Source organism: Lepidochelys kempii, chromosome 3 (genome assembly GCF_965140265.1).
Source record: "Lepidochelys kempii isolate rLepKem1 chromosome 3, rLepKem1.hap2, whole genome shotgun sequence".
Taxonomy (NCBI): Eukaryota; Metazoa; Chordata; order Testudines; family Cheloniidae; genus Lepidochelys; species Lepidochelys kempii.
This window is the reverse complement of record NC_133258.1, coordinates 135,556,409-135,572,219: the sequence shown is the minus strand read 5'-3', so window position 1 is coordinate 135,572,219 and position 15,811 is coordinate 135,556,409. Positions and strand designations below refer to the sequence as shown.

At 39.0% G+C, this 15,811-nt stretch overlaps 1 protein-coding gene across 17 annotated transcripts in view; it reads right to left on the bottom strand.

Moving 5' to 3' along the window:
• The window catches only part of RYR2 (ryanodine receptor 2), a 709,125-nt gene that overhangs the window by 519,105 nt on the left and 174,209 nt on the right, over nt 1-15,811 (bottom strand). The window lies entirely within an intron of this gene.

The window sequence follows — 15,811 nt, the reverse complement described above, 5'->3', positions numbered from 1 at the left end:
CTATTGTGACATTACACCCTGCCATTCCTTTTAGTGACAAATTAATCTCAGTAGGACTGACTTGCTGTGAATTTCATATCCACACATACATTTGAAGAACCTAAAGCTCAGCAGCTCCAATGTCCTCCAGGTTACACGTGATTAATTTAATTTGGGCATTCTAAGGCTATGCACATAGCCACCCAATCAGTGTGCAAAACCAGGGCTCAGACAGAAAGGACTATGAAACTCACTTCAGCCTATAACTGAAATTTGGAAGCTTTGGAGAAGACCCAAGACACTACAAAGATAAGAGATGAGAGAAAAGACTAGCCTGAACTATCAATCAGGAGAAAAAAATAGTATTTGGCATTTATATACAATCATAGAACTGGAAGGGACCTCAAGGAGGTCATTAGTCCAGCCCCCTGCACTCATGGCAGGACTAAGTATTATCAAGACCATTCCTGACAGTTGTTTGTCTAACCTGCTCTTGAAAATCTCCAATGATGGATATTCCCCAGGCAATTTATTCCAGTGCTTAACCAACCCGACAGGAAGTTTTCCCTAATGATCAACCTAAACTGCCCTTGCTACAGTTTAAGCCCATTGCTTTTTGTCCTATCCTCAAAGATTAAGAAAAACAATTTTTCTTCCTCCTCCTTGTAACAACCTTTTACATACTTGAAAACTTATGTCCCCTCTCAGTCTTCTCTTCTCCAGACTAAACAAACCCATTTTTTTCAATATTTCCTCACAGGTCATGTTTTCTAGACCTTTAATCATTTTTACTGCTCTTCTCTGGACTCTCTCCAATTTTTCCACATTTTTCCTGAAATGTGGCACCCAGAACTGGACACAGTACTCCAGTTGAGGTCTAATCAGTGTGGAGTAGAGTGGAAGAACTACTTCTTGTGTCTTGCTTACAACACTCCTGCTAATACATCCCAGAAGGATGTTCGCTTTTTTTGCAGCAGCGTTACACTGTTGACTCATATTTAGCTTGTGGTCCACTATGACCCTCAGATCCCTTTCCGCAGTACTCCTTCCTAGGCAGTCATTTCCTATTTTGTATGTGTGCAACTGATCATTCCTTCCTAAATGGAGTACTTTGCATTTGTCATTATTGAATTTCATCCTATTTACTTCAGACCATTTCTCCACTTTTTCCAGATCATTTTGAATTTTAATCCTATCCTCCAAAGCACTTGCAACCCCTCCCAGCTCAGTATCATCCACAAACTTTATAAGTGTACTCTCTATGCCAGTATCTAAATCATTGATGAAGATATTGAACAGACCCGGACCCAGAACTGATCCCTGCGGGACCCCACTCATTATGCCCTTGCAGCATGACTGTGAATCACTGATGATTACTCTCTGGGAATGGTTTTCCAACCAGTTTTGCGCAAACTTTATAGTAGCTCCATCTAGGTTGCCTTTCCCAAGTTTATGAGAAGTTCATGCAAGACAGTATCAAAAGCTTTATTAAAGTCAAGATATAGTGCATTGAAGCTATAGATTTCAAAATGGTTTTCTAGAGGCAGTTAAGCATTATTCCTATTTTACAGATGAGGTAGAGATGACAATTCTGTAGGGCAAGAACGGTGGAGGTGCCAGTGTGGTTTGTGTGTCGTGCACATCATGTGTGCCTATATAGATTTTAAAATCTATATACACCTACACAGATAAAAAGCCCACTTTAAATAATCATGCTGGTGGTAGACTCAAATAGTCTTTAGTTATATAATCATACTATTTTTTCATCAGGATCCTTAATTTTTGAAGGCATATTTGTCCTCAGTGAGACAGCTATTTATTAACTTTGTGAACCCTAAAAAATATTATATTTTCGCTTGTGTATTTCAGCCCCTCTCCACCACAGTTGGGATATTGTTATTTAAAAACAGCTTGCATTTATTACTAAATTGTATATCCTCCTCACTCAGCCAAATCAAGGCCAATGTTCACTGGAGCAGTGAAACATCTTTCCAACTTAAGGAGAGCTCTCCCTGCCCAATTTTAGATCTCTACCCCAAACCTCCGAGAAGCCTGCACTGTCCAAAATATGGTCACAACCCTTTTTTTCCTTTTTCCTTTTTTTTGGTGGCAAAAGTATACTTTATTCATTCCCTTTGCTGTCAAAACAAGCCAAATGTTTTTTGTTCAAACTTTGAGGAGCCGGGGGGCAGGAGCGGCAGGGCAGGAAGAAATATAGTCTTTGGGCAAAACGCAGAATCTGGAAAATTTCAGCTGAAAAGATGAAAGTTTCAGAATGGTATAAGCAAATGTAAAAGTTTTTGGAATGGAAAAAACTGTCTTCATTTTACATGTAAAATGAAGACAATCTCAGAGGCATATTGGGAGAATGTACTGATTCATAGGCCATCTGATTCATGCAAGTAGTTCCATTGGCTTGGGACTATTCACACAAGTCAGGTGAACAAGATTTAACCCCATGTTTTGTAGTGCTTTAAAAGTATTCAGTGCTAAGCAGTAATCTCAGTTTTACCATGGCTACATGAACAAATTAAACATAAAAGTAACAGCTTTCAAGGGCCTACTGTAAATTAAACACTTGTAATTTCGTGTGTTCTGAGTTTAAAATATACAATATTATAAATCTGTCAGTGATTCGAGGATCTAGGATTTTCAGCTACATTATCAGCATAATTAAAATGTAAAAGTGTTTTTATAACTACTGTACGTGTATTAAAATGTATTCTGCTTTAAGCAACCGAGAGAAAATTAAAATTTCTGAGCCCTACAGTGAGAACTTCATAGAATATGTCACTGCAACTTTTCATTAGCAGTTCTATAACAAAATAAAATAATAAGCAGGACTACAGTGGTACTGTACTTAGAGCCAGCAGCCACTATTTTGTTACTTTCACCAAACAGCTGTCACAGAGCTGGGAGGAAAATGTCTTTTGTCTATAAAAAGCTCAGAATGTTCCTACAGTTACTTGCACTATGCACAGTCAAATCATCTATTGCCTGTCCCACTGCACCTTTTCCCAAGACTTGGTGCTTTTGTACTAAAAGACAAAAAAAAAAAAAATCCAACTGGATTTGCAAAGGCTCTGTTTTGAACAGGATGTGAAAGACTCCCTGCCATTGTTAAACAGATTAACTTGGTTAAAGCAGAACATCACAAACTATAATGAAACAACAAACAACTATTTCTAACAGGAGAATGACGACACAACAGGAACGTAAAACAAGTGGATTCCAGAAACTAGGCAAATACTCGCTAATCCAGTTATGCGGTTGTATGGATTGTCAGATTTGGCAATTGACTTTGTTACACCAGATTTCTATTTTCATGGCAGTATCTCAGTCAAGATTCTCTAGCATCATAACTGATTTTCATTTTGACTGAACAGATCCATAGATGTATAAACAATAGCAGAGCTAAACAAATAGAACAATTTCCCATAAATATTTATTCAGATTGGACAGTGAATTTTCATTTGACAGTATTTGTGAACCTTTCAAGTTTTGCCAAAATCTGAGTTCTCTAGATCTCCTCTAGTCCATTCAATTTGTGCATCATCGTGCCATGTTACCAGAAATATTTTGGAAAAAGCATATTTTTTTGAAATCATGAACACTCAAATATTTGCAAAAAATAAACTACAAATTGTAGATTATACTGAAAATTCACAATTCATGTAATACTGGTTAATTACATAAATTACATATTTTTCCCCCTGACTGGATGACTTATGCAACTAACCAAAGAGTAACTTCAAATTAAAAGTATCACAATCAAATATGCAACTTGTGTTATATTCTGTGGTGGTTGGTTAGTTATATTTATTACATAAATTAACAGATGAGAAATTGTCTATTTGATTGCAATATTTACAGTTCCAGTGGTCTGCATGCAAACAGTTACGCAAAATTTTGCAGATAATTTAAAATATATCAAACTGTCCAGACACTTCAACAATGGGTGGTGGGAGTGAATCAAAGAAAATTATATGTTGTGAATTACTAGAGATAAAGAAAAAGCCTATTAGGTCTAGTCTATTCTCCCTGTCACAGTCAGGTTGGCTCCCTACATTAGATTTTCTGGTTTTGTCCAGTTTTTAATGTGTTACACAATCTTTTAAGGTCGCAGTGTTTCCAACACCTCACTTGGGAGGCTCTTCTATAGTAGCGTTCCAAAAGATTCCTGTAATTGCTTCTGCTTCAAGCACAACGTTACACCATTCAGTGAAATTCAGCATTGGTTAAGGCATGCAATATTCCGAGTACTTGGCTGCACAAAACCTTACTCTCAGTCCCCTATGTAATTCTTTATCCTATCTTGTTCATATACCTTGTTATCAATGCCAGGATACAATGCCTGAATTTCTCTCTGATATGGAAATTATGATCTCCATAATCTGAACCTTAAAGGATTATTACTGAGTAATAGAGAAGATTCTTTTGAAAAATATGCCCTTGAAAATTCCATATGAACTGACCGATAGCAACATAATATTTTGAAGTAATAGGATAAGTGGTTGGGCTCTGAAAAGGAATTCCCATTCCTTGCTGAGTGTACACTTTGTTTCTCCATTTTTTTTAAATTGAAAAAAAAAACAATAGTGGCATTTATAGATAAGCCTCAAACTTAAACACATGTATGCTATTGACTAACAAGGTAACAAGGTAAGCTCTTCCAGAGAGCAGCCAGTCAGAGACTCCAGCCAAAGCAGGAACCTTTGGACATTCCAGGCAAAACTGGACAGTGTTCTCTGACTTTCTCTGCCCTGTGCTGATAGGCTGTTTGCTCCAACTCTCCCCTTTCCTCTCCCTCACAGTCTCTTCACCTCAGTTTCATTCCACACCTGCCCCTCTTACTTTCTTCATTTCCCTCTCCCCATCACCTCCCTCTCCTTGTCTATTCTTTTTCCCTCCTACGTAAATCCATCCCCCCAAAAAAATCAATAAATAATTGTGAACATGGCATCTGCTGCCACTACATTGTTCACTCTACTTAGACCCTTCCACAATATTTTCTCATTTTTCTCTTGTATTCCCCCGCCTGCCTCTATCTATAGTCACTTGTTTTGTACTTAGATTGTAAGCTCTTTGGGGTAGGGAGTCTTTTTTGTTTTGTGTTTGTACGGTGCCTAGCACAATGGAGTTCAAGTTAATGACTGGGGTTCTTAGGAACTATAGGAATAGAAATAAAATACAATAAAATAAAATGAATAAAGGCTTAAGCAAGAAGTAGGTTGTATACTAATTCTTATTTTGTGCTGCTAAATCTAAAGTTAAAAATTAATATTTAGCCTCTCAAATAAAGGCTAGATATTACAGCCAAGCACCAGGATCCATCCTGTAGCAATGTACTCTCACTTCCAGCTGATCTGCTGCACGGGGAGCAAAGTTCAGCTGCTGGGAACTCCCATCTGTAGAATGAGGAAGAAGAAACCTTCCCAACTTCACATTTAGTTGCTCTGTATGTTATGATAATTAGATTCCTTCTGAACTTCCTTTAAAGTTAACAGTGCCTTCAGCATAAATTATGATCATCATAGGAATCACCAAATTGTTGCAATACAGACTGTAGCTGGAATCCCTTTATTAGCGACTACTGAAATAGGGGCATTCAGGCTATCCAGGAAACAGCTGTAACAATAGTGTAAGTTTATCCATTTAGTTGTGTCCACCATAAGATGAGTGATTACTATCTCTGAGTCTAGGTCATATCTTACTCAACTGTGTAAATGTTTTTCTGGTTTATGGTTTTGTTTTTTTTAAACAGGAGTGGGGCTAGGAAATCTGAGATTCCATGCCTGCCTTTGTCAGATTTTCTGTGTGATCTTGGGAAAATCAATTAGCCGCTCAGTTTTCTCATCTATAAAATGGACATGGGCATAAATAATACCTCTTTCACAGAAATGATTAATATTTAATTAATATTTTTTAAACAATTTGATAACCTGCTATGGATTGTGCTATAGACATAACTTTATCATCTCTATAAGTACTAGGCCAAATCCTCAGTTGATCTAAAACTGCATAGTTCCGATGCCATTTTACATAAGCTGATGATCTGGCCCATTGTGGCTTGCATTGCTTAAGAGGTATATGTTATAATCCTAAGGAATATTGGAGAAGTTTGTTGAGGTAACATCTTTTGTTGGCCCAACTTCTGTTGGTGAGAGAGACAAGCTTTCAACCTTACACAGAGGTCTTCTTTAGGTCTACCCAGATTTTTGATGACCTCTGTATAAGCTCAAAAGCTTGTCTCCCTCACCAACAGAAGCTGGGCCAATAAAAGATATTATCTCACCCACCCAATAACCTGGGACCAACATGGCTACAAGACTGCATACAATCCAAAGGAATACCACTTCACTGTATAATTGATTCAGTTTGGCATTCCATGCCTGTAAGCGTTGCTCAGTGTTTGAAATAACACTAACTCGCAGTTTACCTATGCTTTATCAGTGTGCCCAGTGGGGACGATTGTGAACAAAAATTGTGTTCATATTGTGTTTTGAGTAGCCCTGTGCAGAGTTTCATCTCCTTTATGTGTTATGGCCCAAATCCACAAAGGGACTTAGGCACTGCAATGCAGAGCATCACAACGCCTAATTTTAGGTGCCTAGAAAATCACTAGAAGAACAATGAGATCCATAAAGCCAGAGTTTGGCACATAGACCTCTATATAATACATGGAGAAAAAGATAAGCACCGAAGAAAAAGGGATCCACAAGAGCATACATGCCAGGTGGGGAGCTCCCTATGCTAGCCAATGAAAGATGCTGCTGAGAGGGGGTGTCTCCTAAGCCCCGCACCGCTCTCACAGCAATAGTTATATAAGTCTGGGCTGCAGGACAGCACCTATTTCTGCTTGGGACCCACAGTCCAGAAGCCTTCTCCTACAGTCAGGCAGCTTAGGCACCTAAGCCATTTCTTGCAAGCAATGCCAGAAGAGAAGGATGTGGCAGTGCCTTCCTTATAACTTTTAGCTCAGTGGTTAGACCATTCACCTCGGATGTGGGAGGCCCAGGTTCAATTCTCCCAACCCCACTCTGTCTGATAGGGAGAAAGGATTTGAGCAGGGGCTCTCCCACCTCTCAGAAGAGTCCCCCAACCATTGGACTATGAGATAGTCTGAAACGGGGATGCATCAGTCTCTCTTTGTGAAGCTGTTCCACTATAAAAAATTATTGGGCCAGAAGGAGAACAATTTTATAGGTTCATGGGTAGAGCACTCATGGGGGGGAGGGAAGGGGCGGGGTTAGGAGACCCATGGTCCCTCAGTCCTCCTGCTCCAATGCCTATTTATATGCTGGGTTGGGGGGAGAAACTGAACAATTTCACATAACCTGCTGCTTGATTGTTCATTTATTGAAAGACATATTAGCTTCATATACACTACCTCAAGAGATTGACTGAATTGTCTGCATCTAGCAAAGGGAAACTTTTGAAAAGCCATTTTTTGATACACAAACTTCTTGCAAGTGGCATTTAGATGTAGCGTGATCTTTATACATAGTTGAAAGTAAATTATCCTCTCCAATGAAGAGCCCAGTTCCAGGAGGTGCGGAGTTCTGGCTCCTGCTGAAGTTGGTGGGAGTAGCAGGAGCTCAACACATGTAACACGACTGGGTCCAAAAAGAGCAGGATCAAGCAATGTGGCGAGTTCACTTGCCAAACACGACGGATTAATATTATCCCTGAGCTTTCTGTAAAATTTCCTCATACCTACCCCACTGCTAGAAAGCTTGTGCACTGTATAAATGGAGTAGATTAAAGAGTACCATTTGGTTTTGTATTACTACTAGAACCTACTATGCTTCTCTGTTTCCACCAACATCTCCAGTTTCTTACAGGCTAACAACTGTTTGTTGAACTAGAAAGTATCTTACTCGCTGTTTTGTGAAGCGGGAAAAAAAGCTAAAATAGTGGCAAACCTGGGACATTCTGGGAAGAGTCTTTAGTGGTGATCTTCAAATAATTTTAATCAGCTAGAATGTGCCTTCACTGCATGATGCCCTTTATTATATTGATTTTCTATGCACCCATCATAAGCTCTAGTTGCATAAACAATTTACTTTTAACAGGACAGGAATTGTAATTAACCAATGGTAAAGCTTTAGAACACTTCCCCATCCCCTATAAACTAAAAACCAAACTCCTTGGATTAAGCAGTGTCCCAATCAGCCATGCAGCAGGGGTCCCAGTGGACTCAGGGATGGGATTAAAGGTAGGGTTGCCAACTTTCTAATTTCAGAAAACCGAACACCCTTGCCCAGCCCCCTTTCCCCACAGCTCCTCCCCCACTCACTCCAGCTCCACAGAGAGAGCTGCTGCAGACCCCCTCCTCATCCCCTCACCACTGGCCGGAGCCTCCAGCGTCCCTTTTCGACCGGGCATTCTGGTCAAAAAACCGACAAGGTTGCCTTCTGGCAACCCTAATTAAAGGGTGGGAGGCAGACTGCATTCTGCAGCTGGGACAGAGTACAATTTGACACTCTCAATGGGCAAAAGGGTAGGGATCAAGAGAGACATAATTGGGAGACTATGGTGAAATAGAGGGAGTTGCCAGAAAAGAAGTTTTCCTTTTCTTTGCCTGGTTTATTTCCTGCTGCCTCTAGCCTGTAGGGTGGGCCCGCATTTGTGCTTGCTGCCCTTCAGTAGCTGGTTATATAAAGACTAAGAGCACTAACCCTATAGCAAGCTAACAGCTTTACTTCAAATTATAGATGCCAAAAGTCAAGAGATCTATTCCCCAGGAAGCATGAGTGCAGTTTAGCAGACAAATGTAATGTCTGTGTATGCATCCAGTCATGGACCACTACAACATGACTGAGCTGAAAGAGCACAGATCTTTCCTAATGATTAGCTGGGGCAGGAACAACATAATCATCAATAGCTGCTTTTCAAATCAGACAAGTACAGCAAATTCCTCCTACTCAAAACATAATTCACTGAACACCTATCACGGCTAACAAGTTATATGATGAGCTGAAAAAGAAACTCAAAAATTAGTGGAAGTCAGAGACTAAAATAGTAGTGGGATAGTGAGCTAGCTGGCCCGTAGAAAAGAAAAAAGAAAAACCTACTGTGAATCAGTTCATGTGCAACTGATAGAAGATTAAATCCTTGGATGAATAAAGGGACATTTCCCATTCATTGCTTGCTAAGACTACGTATGTAGCTCTTGTGGACATTATGGAGTGATTATTCATGTAACGCAAGGCACCAGAGCAATACCCCTCCAAAAGGAGGAGTTTTTTTTTTTGCCAGTCTCCTTCCCCTGCAATCCTTAATGTTATTTCAGAAAGCATGCATGGTTGGTAAAACAACGCTACATGAAACACTATTTCTGTAACCAGAAATCAGCCCCAATACGCCTCTGTTCATTCAGTTCCTGCTTAGTGAAACCTAAAGGTGGTCCTTGATTTTCCGAAACTATGGTAGATCACTGATAAGTGCAAGGTATGCTTTACATGATAGACACCTGTGCAGCTCCCCCAGCTACCATGGGAGTCATGCATATGAATTCACGGGCAGGATGTGGCCCTCGCATTGTGAGAATAAGGTTTTTTTTAAAAGTCTGCCCCCAGTTAAAGCTTTGTCTTCTAACAAAGCCATCATTACACCTAATTAGTTAACATTATGCAACAAAAAAAAATGCACAGCATCAATCCCACTCATTCCAGAAACTAGGACAGTCATCTGACATCGACTCTCAGCTCAAAGAGCAAACGGCTAAGACAGACAACTCCAGTTACTGCAATAATATGAACAAATTTATAATTAAGATCCTAAATTTTACTATACATATTCAGGAACTTTAAATACTATGCTCCCTAAGAACAAATGATCAGCTTCTATGATGTCTACTTTAGCCGCCTGAAAAATGAAGCATTTTTCAAACTAAATGCTCTGACAAAAGCATTTTAAGGGCTAAACCTAGTTATAAACTGACTTTTATATTGCCTTAAATAAAAAAAGATATACCCACAGTGTTTCTATTTAGTACCGTCCTTCTGCACTCTATAAGCTCCCAATATGGAAACAAAAATATGGAGAAGCCCACCCCATAACACCAAATATTTTCCCAAATATGTGACTTTTGTCTGACAACTCAGTAATTGCTTCTGAAACCTTTATAATCAACCCCTCTTCCTCCCTGCATTTCTACCATTGATGGTAGATGAAATGCAGAACACCAGCATGCACTGAATTTGTTGAAATATTTTCCCTTTGCATTATTAACAGACCTATTTGCTCCACTTCAACTTTTAATTTATTCCACAAACTTAGGCCACTTTCCTAGAAATTAACAAAACAATTTAAGTTGCCATAAAATGTTCAGAGTATTAAGTGGCAAAAGCAACAGATGGAGACGGTGGTGAAAGGGGATAGAGGTCATCCAAGAAGCTGATATTCAGACTTCCTCTTAACATTTGTATAACTCCACTCTTCAAGCTTTGCTGACACATGAAGTAAGATCACCATTTATTTCTTCATTCTGTGATAATTCCTGAGTTTGCAAATTAGTGGTTTAATTAGTAGTGAGGTTCTACTGTAAAGTTCAGAGAACATACAGCACCATTTATTCCCTTTATATGAATAATTCATAACTCTCAACGTGGTTCTACTGCATAAGGGTGTATTCTACCTTAAGGAATATGCACTAGAAGGCTGAATTTGGATACCTGTGAACACAAACAGGACAACCAGTGCAAAAACATTCACAGCGTATGCAGCTTGTCCAATGAAAATACAAAAAGGGCATTGCTTCAGTTTGCTGAAAAGCAGCATATCAAATACACATTAGGTCATCCTTAAAAAGTGCCAGTAAAATACATGTACATACGCAAAAAATAGATTACTGAGCATGCACACATCCATTTCAGACAGAAAATGAGTTACATGTTGGCCCAACTTCCTTGTTTGCATCTGTATATTTGTGCTCTCAAGTGCTATTACAGTACTTATTTGCAAATAAAATAATCTGCAGGCACAACTTAGACTCTGGCTTTTGTGTCTCATAACGGCAATATTTTCATTGTATGCTAGTTTACTTAGGCCACGCTTGTGACTTGGCACAACACTGCAGGGAAGTAAGGAATAAGACCTCCACTGCAGACCCTGTCCAGCTGTGCCAGGTTTACCCAGATTATGAGCCTCAGTCTGAGAGGACAACAATGGTTATGCACCTGTTAGCTCCCCATGAACGAGTGAGGTAAGTTGGAGTGTAAGCAGACACATGGTTTCTATCCCCTTGTGCGTGCCACAAGATGTTAGTCCAGTGACAGATAGTCAAATCACTTAATGAACAACTGGAAGTGCGCAGGTGAGGACCCAACAGAATAGAATAAGCTGGAAATAAGATGAGAAGAGAGTATGCTACATCTACTACAGGGCCAATAATTCTTACTCTTCCCCTCCTCCCAGCACAAGACAGAAGCTCCAAAGGAACTTAACTTGTCTGAGGGAGAGATCTTTTCTGGAGCTCCTCCTGGGGCAGCACAGCTACCCACCACCCCCTACAGAGGAGAACAGTATATTAATGGGTTAGTGGCTGTGTTTATGAGCTCCATAGAAGAAGTGAAACATGCAAAAGGATACGACTGAGAAAAGAGAAGGCGGCCAGAGCAGAAAACAGCATGATACTTTTATTATTACCTCTTATCCTCTCTCCTCTTATTTTTAGGTTTATTACAGTAGTATCTAGGGTCCAACAAAGACCAGGGCCCCACTGTACAACACAATGTATAAACTGATTAGTAGACAGTCCCCATTCAGTAATTCATTACACCCATCATTGAATCCTGTCTTAGGGGTAGTGACTGAGCACTCCCACAGTATAAAATAATTATACCACCACCACTGGGAGAGGGAGCTCCCTCACCCTCCCATCATGCATAGCACACCTAAAAGCAAACAAGTAGTAACGAGAAGGAAATACTCACTCCGGGCCTGGGCCTGCTCCCAAGGAAATCAATTCCACCTCTGTTACTGGTTTCAGTGGGAGCAAGACCAGGCCCTTTGCGACTGACCCAGCTCCCTTTGAAATCAATGGCAAATCTCCCATTTACTTCAATGGGTACTGGATCAGGCCCAATGTCCTCAGAGTCTGATAAACACTCAGACCCCCAAGCTATCAACTAAACCAAAGAAAAAACTAAGGAGACTCTCACTCACTATCCCCCACCAAATTAACGAATCAACAAGAAGAAAAAATTCTGGAATCTCACTAAATACTTTGGGATGACTGAATTAGTGGAATCACCATGAGGGGGGCTACCCCAAACAACGTTACCCCAAATAAGGGCCAATAGAACCTTCACTCCATATCATCCTACTTTGTTTATGATGTTTTACAAAAATAAAAACCTAACTTTAGAATAACAAATTTATTTGAGCACTTCAATCTCTCTGGTCACTTGATTACAGACCTAAAAGTCACAATATTACAACAAAAAGACTTCAAAAACAGACTCCAATGAGAGACTGCTGAACTGGAACTAATTTGCAAACTGGACACCATTAAATTAGGCTTGAATAAAGACTGGGAGTGGATGTGTCATTACACAAAGTAAAACTATTTCCCCATGTTTATTTTTCTCCCTACTGTTCCTCACACGTTCTTGTCAACTGCTGGAAATGGCCCATCTTGATTATCACTAAAGGTTGGTTTTTTCTTCTTCTTCTTCTCTGTCCTGCTGGTAATAGCTCACCTTACCTAATCACTCTCATTACAGTGTGTGTGGTAACACCCACTGTTTCATGTTCTCTGTGTATATAAAATCTCCCTATTGTATTTTCCGCTGCATGCAGCCGATGAAGTGAGCTGTAGCTCACGAAAGCTTATGCTCAAATAAATTGGTTAGTCTCTAAGGTGCCACAAGTACTCCTGTTCTTTTTGCGGATACAGACTAACTTGGCTGCTTCTCTGAAACCTAACTTTAGAATGTTTTTGTAGCTTTTTAAAATCTTTGAGACTATTTTTAAATATCCTCACTATTTATAAAGCCAGGATATCTTAGTTCCATGAGTCCAAATTGCAGAGGGTTCAGAGGGATAGAAAAATTATAAACAGTACATTTTAGAAAACGCTAAAAAGAGATATCTGATTTATAGAAGAACTATTATAACGTCATGATGTTTAAGGTCTGTCAGCAAGAGGGAAAAAATCCCTTATGCTATTAGAAAAGAGGGATTCTTAACTCTCTAGTGACAAAGCTGCCATTTCTGGCCCTGGTGGTTCACAAAATATCAAAACTCAAACCCAACAATAGTGGAGGGCTGCATATTCCCAATCCTGAACTCCAGACTACTGTAAGGTTGTGTTTGGGACAGGGGAAACAAGTTCCACATGTGGGATGAAAAATATTTTTGGAGGGCTAATATTGGAAAGGACTACTCCAGTACCATGCATTTAGATCTTAAGAAGAATGATTCACTTTAGAAAGCATAACATTTTTTCCATATCAGTGAGATTTGTATATACAAATAATGACCTGGTCTTCAAAACAAAGAAACAGATCCTATTGGCTACAGAAATGGATTAAATGTCCCTTTAGTTCTATAAAGCCTAACTAAGGTCTGGGTTTTCCACACAAGGAATAGAGCTGGTTAAAAATGCCCTTCACCCCCAAAAAGTGAACTTTTTTTGCCAAAATTTAGAAAAATTTCTACAAGCTCTAACATCATGAAAGCTACTTAAAATTGAATTCACCTGCAAAAGAAAAAAATAGGTTTGTGCCTTAGGTGTCACAAAGAAGCAACAAAGTAGGATTGGAAGTTTTTCCATTTTCTCCTTGCTTGTTGAGTAAAAATTCAAGACTTGTGTACCCTAAGGGGTTTTTTGTGTGTTTGTGTGTCTCCTGTAAAACTCTGAAGAGTTGTTGGAGAACTAGAGTATGACATGAGTGACAATAACGTGAACCTTGAGCAACTGAGGGCTTGTCTTGACTAGGGTGTTTACCTCACGTTATTTGATTGAGGGAGTTACCATGTTTTCAAATTTATTGGCAAAGGCTAGTCTGGACACTCCCCAACATTTGTTCAAGGACACAAATGTCTGTGCTGACTTGGACTGAGAATAAAAGGTAGCTGTAAACATTTTTCACTTGAACTATTACACACCTATAGATGAGATCTGGCAAGACTGATTTACATTTACTGATAGTTGACTTCTAACTGATTTTTTTTTTTTATAATCTACCTTGTCTGGCCTCTCAAAAGGTTATTATTATTATCTATATTACCGTAGTGTCTAGGGACGCCAGTCATGGACCAGGACCCCATTGGGCTGGGTGCTGTACAAACAGAACAAAGACAGTCTACAATATCCACAAAACCCTTTTAAATGCTCTTGCCTAAATAACAACACATACTTAAGTATTGTAGAGATAATGTTTTTGCCTGCCCATAATGCCTCTCTCATTTTCTCTTTCTCCAGTCAGCTTTGTGTTGCTGGTCTCATAATTCTCTGACTCTCTCAATGCTTCATTTCTTCAGATGGGCTCATTTTAAGACTTGTACGCCTTTGAAAAATTAAAAACAATGACGGCCTTTAGTCTTCTCCCCTTCCCCCGCAACTCTTACAGAGCTAACAGAGTATATGGTGACTTATCAGGCACCTGGAAAAGATGGTACTGAAGAATTAGAACTGCTTTGAAATTTATAATTCTCTTCACAGTCATGAACATTTTATATGAGATTGGATGTTTACTATCCAAAATTATTGAATGATAATTCACTCATTAAATAAACTAGACTTTCTGGCCTTAGAGGCAGCTAATACTGCAGTTCCTTCTATCCTGAAGTATTTTTATAATTAAAAAGACTCACTTAAAATGGAACAGCATGAATGAATTCATCCAGATCATTGCTATTATAATGAATCATTAACATTCTAATAAAAATTTTATGATGATGAATAATACAGTCAAAATGATGAGACATGGAAAATAAAGCATTACTCTGCAACGTATGAGAGATAATGTATTTAATGATAAAGTGATGCTATGGAAGTTGGTAGGCTAAGTTTTGGGGTTTTTTTTAAACAACCTCAATACTGATCCCTTCTGGAGATCTTACTTTCTAGATGCTTTTCATATATTTAATTCGCTCACCAAACATTTATAACTGATCTGGAGAAAAAATATTTATAAAAATAGAAACACGTGGCTACTTAATATCAATAAATATCAGTTAACACAAACAGCTGTCTAATTTCCTCCCTTAGAAATGGCTTTTTGATTTCAGTGAGAGATAGCCAAGTTTATGAACGCAGAACTGAATCTCAGTGTGTGAACACTCATTTGTTGAACAGCAACCTTCATTGAAAAAAAAAAATCTTCTTATCATTACCATGCTATATTATAGAAAACCATTATGTAGGTTGGATACAATTTGATATTTGCACCAGGATTGTGTATCTTGTCACATTAGAGAGATTCAAACAAACAATTATCCCAAAGCAAACAGCACAAAATAAACCCTTACTTTTATCACATATACCCACTGGTGGGATAAATATCCTCTGGCAACAGCCTCAATGCCACACTAAAGAAATGCATCTTTGCACTGCACTAAATTTGCTCTGTAGCACACCAAAATAGCACACTAGTGAACTGGCAGTAAGGAGCAAAATCCTAAGATGAGCTTCAAAGACCAGCCCCCCAGTATATTGCAGTCATCCAGCCTGTAAGTGACAAAGGATTCAGCCTGCAAGTGTCATGAGGGATTAAAACCTTCATTATGGTATCTGGAGATTTATTTGACTTGCCCATGCCTTTAGATAACTTGTTTACTATATGTCACAGCAAGCAATATTGTACCAACAAGAAATTTT